This window comes from Schistocerca serialis, unplaced genomic scaffold (genome assembly GCF_023864345.2).
Source record: "Schistocerca serialis cubense isolate TAMUIC-IGC-003099 unplaced genomic scaffold, iqSchSeri2.2 HiC_scaffold_163, whole genome shotgun sequence".
Classification (NCBI taxonomy): domain Eukaryota; kingdom Metazoa; phylum Arthropoda; class Insecta; order Orthoptera; family Acrididae; genus Schistocerca; species Schistocerca serialis.
The window spans coordinates 31,817-39,770 of record NW_026047723.1 but is presented as its reverse complement, the minus strand read 5'-3'; positions in this window follow the sequence as shown (position 1 = coordinate 39,770).

Sequence of the window (7,954 nt, the reverse complement as noted above, 5' to 3'; positions counted from 1 at the left end):
TCGTGCTGGCGGTGCCAAGAAGAAGCGCGCCGCTCCGGCCAGCAAGGAGAAGAAGGGCGCCCGTGCGGCCGGCGCAAAGAAGGCTGGTGGCGTGAAGGCGGCGACCGGTCGGAAGGCGGGCGCCGCCAAGAAGGCGTCTGCGGCGTCGGCCGCTCCCGCGGGTGCGAAGAAGGCGGCTGCGGCCAAGCCGGCCAAGGCCAAGTCGCCGTCGAAGGCGAAGAAGGCCGCCAAGGTTCCGACGAAGAAGCCGAAGGCGCCGCGCCCGAAGAAGGCGACGACGCCGTCTAAGGCGAAGGCTTCGCCCAAGAAGAAGAAGTAGAGTAGAGTAGAGGAGAAAGAGATGGGAAAGGAAGGGTTTGGCGCTTGACTCCGTCGTCCCCACCCCCCGTCGTCGTCTAGTGGCGCGCAAGAGACGCGCGGCCCAAAACGGCCCTTCTCAGGGCCATCAAAGCACGTCGGGGAAGGTTTTGATTGTCGTGTTGCGTTTGGTGTGGGTGTCTGTCTGTATGCCCGTGGGGATGCTGTTTGCGTGCCGTGGTGGTTGGATTGCGGGGGTCGGTGGCGGGTGTGGGCGGCGGTAGCGGTAAGCGGTGTTGTTGTTGTCGTGGTTGATTGTCGCCGTGTTTGTGGCGGCGGCCGACGGTTGGTTTTCTGTCACGTTGTTTTGTTTGAATACGTTGGATGGCTTGCCTGCGTTCGTTCTTCTCGGATGTCTGTCTTGTCGAGTCGTGTCTGGTCTTTGTTTTGTTCCTTTGTGTGTGTTATGTTTTGCAACGGGGGGCACGTTGAGATGTGGAAGGAGTCGGCGGGGATTTCGGCGGCGTGTAGAGCGAGCGAGCGCGCCTGCCTGGCCGTTGGCCGTCGGAGTGGAGTGCGGGTTTTTTTTTTGTTTTCGAAACGAAAGCGGCGGGCGGCCGGCCAGCCAGCCAGCCGTGCGGTGTGACGTCGGCCGTTGGGTATTGTGCGCTTGGAGCGCCGGGGGAGGGATGATGTGTGATTGTTGCGCGCTGCTAGCAGGCAGGCAGAGTGAGCGGGTGTGGCGGACGGACGGGAAGTGGTGGTTTTTGTTTTTGGGTTGCGGGGCGAGAGGCAGGCGACCGACAAAGTTTGCTCGCGACGGAGAGATGTTAGTGGCCCTGAAAAGGGCCGTTTTTGTTTGTGCGGTGCGGTGCCGCGGCGCGGTTTAGGCGCGCTCGCCGCGGATGCGGCGCGCGAGCTGGATGTCCTTGGGCATGATGGTGACGCGCTTGGCGTGGATTGCGCACAGGTTGGTGTCTTCGAAGAGGCCGACGAGGTAGGCCTCGCTGGCCTCCTGCAGGGCCATGACTGCGGAGCTCTGGAAGCGCAGGTCGGTCTTGAAGTCCTGGGCGATCTCGCGCACTAGGCGCTGGAATGGCAGCTTGCGGATGAGCAGCTCTGTGCTCTTCTGGTAGCGCCTGATTTCTCGCAGGGCGACGGTGCCCGGCCTGTAGCGGTGGGGCTTCTTGACGCCTCCGGTGGCGGGCGCGCTCTTCCTCGCCGCCTTGGTGGCGAGCTGTTTGCGCGGCGCCTTTCCGCCGGTGGACTTGCGGGCCGTTTGCTTTGTGCGGGCCATGGCGGTAGCGGTAGCGGTAGCGGAGCGGCGTGCGTGGAGGTTAGGTGCGGCGCGGCGTCCGGTGCTGCCTTGACAACGGGCCCGCGCGCCTCCGTGCTGCGCTTATATGCCCTCGGTTGCGCGTGGTGGGGGGAGGGCGGGCCAGAGTCTATATAGGGGGGCGGCGGGCGCGCTGGGCGCAGACCGTAGCCGACTCGCCAGCCGCTGCAGCTGCTGTTTGTGCACGTTTTGCTTTGCCCGAGGAAGGAAGGATGACAGGCCGCGGCAAGGGAGGAAAGGGGCTCGGCAAGGGTGGCGCCAAGCGGCACCGCAAGGTGTTGCGCGACAACATCCAGGGCATCACGAAGCCCGCCATCCGCCGCCTGGCTCGCAGGGGCGGCGTGAAGCGCATCTCTGGTCTGATCTACGAGGAGACCCGCGGGGTGCTGAAGGTGTTCCTGGAGAACGTGATCCGCGACGCGGTGACGTACACTGAGCACGCCAAGCGCAAGACTGTGACGGCCATGGACGTGGTGTACGCCCTGAAGAGGCAGGGGCGCACCCTGTACGGTTTCGGCGGTTAGGCTGCGTCGCAGCGGGCGCTGGCCTTCCCGCGGCCGTGCTTGTGGGTGGGAGAGACTAGAAAACGGCCCTTTTCAGGGCCACCACACTGTTCGGAAGTTGAAAAGTGCGAAAGAGTCTGTGTTGTTGCTGCGTGTGTTTGTTTGTTTCTTTCTTTCTTTCCGTTTGAGCGACGTGATGTGACTGGGAGGGGAGAAGGAAAGGAAACGTGTCATGTGGCTGGCTGTGTGTGGAGCTGCTTCGTTTGTGTGTCTTTGTATCGATCGCGACGGAGATGGCGGGCTGTGTGTTGTTGTGCGAGAGGCGGTGATTATTTGCTTGCGTGGTTTGGCTCTGTGTGTTTGTTTGCGGCGGCGTTGGGGTTTCCGAGGCAAGGCGTGTGGGCATAGGCGGCCGGATCAGCTGTTTCGTTCGTGTCGACGGCCGTTGCGCGCGGGAGTGGAGGGCGGTGTGTCGACACGCCTCCCTTTAACAATGGTCATTATTGCTGCCGTTGTCGGTTTGGAAGGCGACTGCGACCGTGCAAAATGTGTGTGTGTGTGTTGGGCCACACGGGCTGTGTGGACGACAAGATGGCGGACGTGCGCCGGCGGCGGCTGTGCTGTGACAGTGCAAAGTTGAAACAAAACAAGGTGCGGCGAGGACGACTGAAATTTTGCTTTGGACGTAGGTTTGTGTGGTGGCCCTGAAAAGGGCCGATTGTTGTGGGCCGAGCCGAGCCGGCAAAGCGCGTTGCGTGCAGGGGAGCACGCGGCGCTGCGATTGCCTGGCCTCCTTTAGGCCTTCTTCTCGGTCTTCTTTGGCAGCAGGACGGCCTGGATGTTGGGCAGGACACCACCCTGTGCGATGGTGACGCCCGACAGGAGCTTGTTGAGCTCCTCGTCGTTGCGGATGGCAAGCTGCAGGTGGCGCGGGATGATGCGCGTCTTCTTGTTGTCGCGGGCCGCGTTTCCGGCCAGCTCGAGCACCTCAGCCGCGAGGTACTCCATGACGGCGGCGAGGTAGACGGGCGCCCCGGCGCCGACGCGCTCTGCGTAGTTTCCCTTGCGCAGGAGGCGGTGGATTCTGCCGACCGGGAACTGGAGCCCGGCCCTGCTTGAGCGGGACTTTGACTTGCCCTTGACTTTGCCTCCCTTTCCGCGTCCGGACATGGCGATGGGCTAGCGACGGTGCACACGAAACGGAAACGAAAACGACCGGTGCGAGCGGCAGCGAGTCGAGCAGCGGAGTGCGTGCCGGCGCAGCCTGCTGCTTACATCTGCTGCTTACATCTAATACTTTCCCCTCTTTGGGGAAGTGTGAGGGGGAGTTTGTAGCCTTTCGGCTTTTACTCCCCTGTGTACTTGTGTGTGTGATTATTTCTGTACTTTTTTGATGTCTGTGATTTGTGATGTTTGTTCTGTGTGGGTCTGGTACTTGCCTGAGGTTTGGCGAGATAATTGTAGCATTTTGGGTAGGAGTAGGATTTGGGAATGGGTATTGGGATTTTTCTCTTCGACTTAGTCGTCGAAGATCGTCATGGGGCGATTGTGTTTATCGCGGGACATGTCATACCGACCTAGGGAGTGGATGAGAGCATTTCCCGACCTGGAAGTACCTTCATAGAAGGCCCTTGCCAGGTCTTGAAAACGCTCTCTCAGTAGTGGGATTTCCGCAGCGGCATGCAAATCGTCGATAGGGAATCCAAGGGGTAAACGCAGTGCCCTCCTGAGGGCGCGGTTCTGCAGCCTCTGGAGTTTGTCCAGGTGCTGCTTCGCCGCGTATCCCCAGACAGGACACGCGTATTCCATGACTGGCCGGATCAGGGCCTGGTACACGTTCACTCCTACTGAGCAGGAAAGGGAGCTGGATGAGTTGAGGATTGGGTACAGGATGGACATTCTGGCACAGACCTTCCTATGGACCTCGTCTATGTGGGGTTTCCACGTAAGACGAGAGTCCAAGGTTACGCCAAGGTACTTGGCGGTTCTGCGCCAGGGGAGTTGGGTTCCGTTTAGGTGAAGGTGGAGGGGGGGCCGTTGAGGAGGTTCGCGCCTTCCGAGCCTACGGGTGATCAGCATCGCCTGCGTCTTTTCAGAATTGATGGTGATTCGCCAGCGACGGGCCCAAGTTTCTGTGTCATCTAAAACCCTTTGTAGCCTACGGATGACCAGGTCCTTGTTCGCGTTTCTTGTGTAGAAGGCTGTATCGTCAGCGTACTGTGCAGTGTGCACCAGGGGGGCCGTTGGAGTGTCCGCAGTGTACAGACTGTACAAAACGGGCCCCAGGACCGATCCTTGTGGCACCCCAGCACGAATACGCCTTCTGGTGGAGGTGGACGTTTCTACTTTGACAGAGAAAGTTCTGTTCGAGAGATAGCTTTTAATCTGTTTGACTATACTCCCGGGGAACCCTTGGGTGTACAACTTGTAGAGTAGCCCTCTATGCCATACTGAGTCAAAGGCCTTGGCTACGTCAAGTAGCACTATCCCGCAGTAGCCTCTGTGGTTGAAGCCCTCTGTGGCTGCTTCAACCACTCTCATGATCTGTTGTGGGGCAGAGTGGTTCTGCCGGAATCCGAATTGGAAATCCGGCAGAATTTGCTCTCTGGTGATGTGTTCTTGTATGGGTCTTAGCAGGAGGCGCTCGTAGATCTTGCTGAGAGTTGGCAAGAGGCTAATCGGCCTGTAGTGCTGCGGGAACAGAGGGTCTTTCCCTGGTTTGTGTATTGCGACCACTTCCGCGTGTTTCCAGCAAGCTGGGAACTCGCGGGTACGAGTAATCTCGTTGAAGACGTTCGCGAGGTGTTCGATCGCCGTGGGTGGGAGGTTTTTGACCAACTGGTTGGTGACATTGTCATGTCCTGGCGCCTTTTTGGAGGGGAGGTACCTAATTACTTTTGCCACGTCTTCGGGGGCAAAAACTGTGGGTTCGTCTTCTGGGTCCTCCTCAGCATTGAGGAAGACAGCCAGTTGACGACGGACCACTCTTTCATGCTCATCATCCTGGGGTTCAGCCGCTTGGAACTGCTTCTCGAAAGTGTCGGCGAGGGCGTTGGCCTTTTCAGCATGGCTGTAGGCCATACCCCGCTCGCCATGCAGTGGCGGCATCCTAGCGCGTCTTCTTGTGAATTGTTTGGTTGCTTGCCAAAGTGTGTGATCGTCTACTTTGAGGGCTGAGAGGCGGTTTTGCCATTGCTGGTTTCTGTGCTCATTGAGCGCTACCTTCAATTCTCTCTGTAGACGATTGAGCAGCCTCCTTGTGGCCTGGTTTCTGGTTATCTTCCACTCTTTTGCCACTCTGTTCTTATGTCGAATTTGAGCTAGCAAGTGTTCCGGGAGCTGTATTTGCGGCGGCGGGCCATCCCTTTGTGGAGGGGTGGCTTCTTCCGCTGCCTGCAAGATGGTGCCTGTTAGGTCTTGTAGCGCTTGTTCTACTGTTTCGGCAGTAGGTGGCGGGGCGCGAGCGATATCAGAGGCGACAGTTTCTCGGTATCGCTCCCAGTTTGTACGTTTGTAAGACGTCTGGTACCGTGGGAGTGCTACCCATTCTCCCACGTCGACCTCTAGGATCACTGGGTTGTGGTCGGAGGACATTCTGTTGATCGTCCTCGCGGTCACAAACCCCGTAATCCTCCTAGTGAGAGCTATGTCCAACACGTCGGGCCTGCTTCCATTTTTTGGAAAATGTGTGGGCTCGACTGGACCCCAGGTTTCGAAGTGGTGGTTGCGCGCTAGTTGTTGCAATCTGGCGCCTGCTCTGGAGGTTACTCTAGAATTCCAATCAGGATGTTTGGCATTGAAGTCGCCCCCTATTATGAGTTTGCCTTCAATTTGCCCTAGAGTAGCTATGTCTCCCTCATCTATCTGGTCTTGTGGGGGTCGGTAGATTGCAACGATTGTTAGGGGTCCAGTGGCAGTGGCTACTTCCACCGCCACTGCTTCGATTTTATTGGTAGCTGGTAAGAATACCTGGTGGTGGGGGATCCCTCTTTTTATGTATATGGCCACTCCTCCGCCTTGGGTTGGCCTGTCTTTGCGATAGGTAACATAGTTGGGGACTGTCGCTTTTATTCCCGGTTTTAAGTGGGTTTCCCCCATCATGCATATGTCGATGGAGAACTCCTTCATGAGTTCTCTGAACTCGACCTCTTGGTTAACAATGCCGTCTGCGTTAAAGACGCACATTGTCAGGCCATGGATGTTTGGTCGTCTATCCATGATGGGGTTTTGAAACTACTGAGGGAGTCGCAGAGGGGAGCGACTGCTGGACTGTTGCCTGGAGGGCAACGAGGATCTGTGTGTTCTGCTTCTGGGCTTCCCTGAATTCCTTCATCATTTCCATGACGAGGTTCATGGTCTGCACCATTACGCCTAACAACTGATCCATGGGGGGGGAGTGTGTGTGGGGTTCCCTAGAGCTTCCTCCGTCGTGGTGGACCTGGCCGTTGGTGCTGTGTATATCCCGGTGTTGTTCTGTTTGTTGTGTCTGGTGTTGTGGTGATTGGGCCACGCTTTCATGGTTCCTCAGGGGAGAAACCACTTCCGCATATGTCGCCCTCGGTGTGTCCGGCCTTGGTTTTACCCAGGCCTTGTCTGTGTGTGTTGTTGTATTTTGTTTTCTTGTGTGAGTGGTTGGGTTTGTGGTGTTCTGTTTGCGTGTGTGGGGGGCGGCCTTTGCGCCCTTTGCCTGCTGTGAGTGTCTTTTGTGGACCTCACAACCTTGGTAACCCGCTGTGTGGTTTTTGCCACACAGCGCGCACCTTATTTGTGGGTCCGTGTGCTGGAGTGTGCATGTCCTGGTGTCGTGGGCCTCAGCGCACTTCCTGCATCTCACTGGCATGTTGCAGTGCGCAGCGATGTGGTTCAGGCCCTGACACCTGAAGCACTGCACCGTCTTGTTTTTACGGCGCAGCGGCTCCGTGGTGACAGGGACTGCCAGGACCATCGTGATCTCCCTCTTGTTTTGAGGTACGTCAGGGAGTGTTACCTGGTACAGCGGCCACTTACTGTTTATGCTGCCCATTTGCTGTACTACCTTGACGACATACCCCCGGGCAGTCAAGTCTGTTTTGATTGCCTGGGGGGATACTCGTCTTGGTAGGTCTCTGATTACTATGTTTCTGTTTCGTGTCTTTGTTGTTGGGAAGGTGTAGTGAGGTATGCTTCTTGTGCTGAACAGTGCTTTGACTGTGTTGTAGTGTTCGAGTGTGTGTACTCCGCTCCTGCTTGCCCACGCCACCGGCACACTTCCCGAGTACCTTACGTCCATGAAGGATGGCAAGCAGATGCCCCGTCTGCCGACCAAAATCCTCCCCAAACCCACCCCCTCGTCTCAGTCCACCACCCGTTCCAAATACCTTAAATCCCCCCCACACAAGTCCACCACAACAAAGCAGCGGCGTGTAAGGAAGGATAGGAAGGAGAAGCACTCCAAGGGGAAGAAGCAATCCACCACCCCCACCCTAACCACGTCCACACCCTCCGAGGAGCCTGCGCCCCCGACAGCACCTGTCGTCGTTCTGGGAGGGGACCAGGAAACACCGGAACTGGAAGGGAACCATGTAACTGGGCAGGATTCGGATGGTTTCGTGCTGGCGAAGAAAACGTTTCGCCAGCCGAGGCTTCCGCCAGCCCGGGGAGTGGAACCCACCCCAAACAGATTCCAGGTGATTGCTGAGGAGCCAGCGTTAACAGAAAACACAACGCAAACACAGAATCAAGTCGCCCACCACCTCCCCCCGATTGTCGCAGAGTTTCCTCAAAACTACGAGGAACTCTTTGAGTTGCTCAAGACAGAAATTGGGGGAGGCAGTTTCCA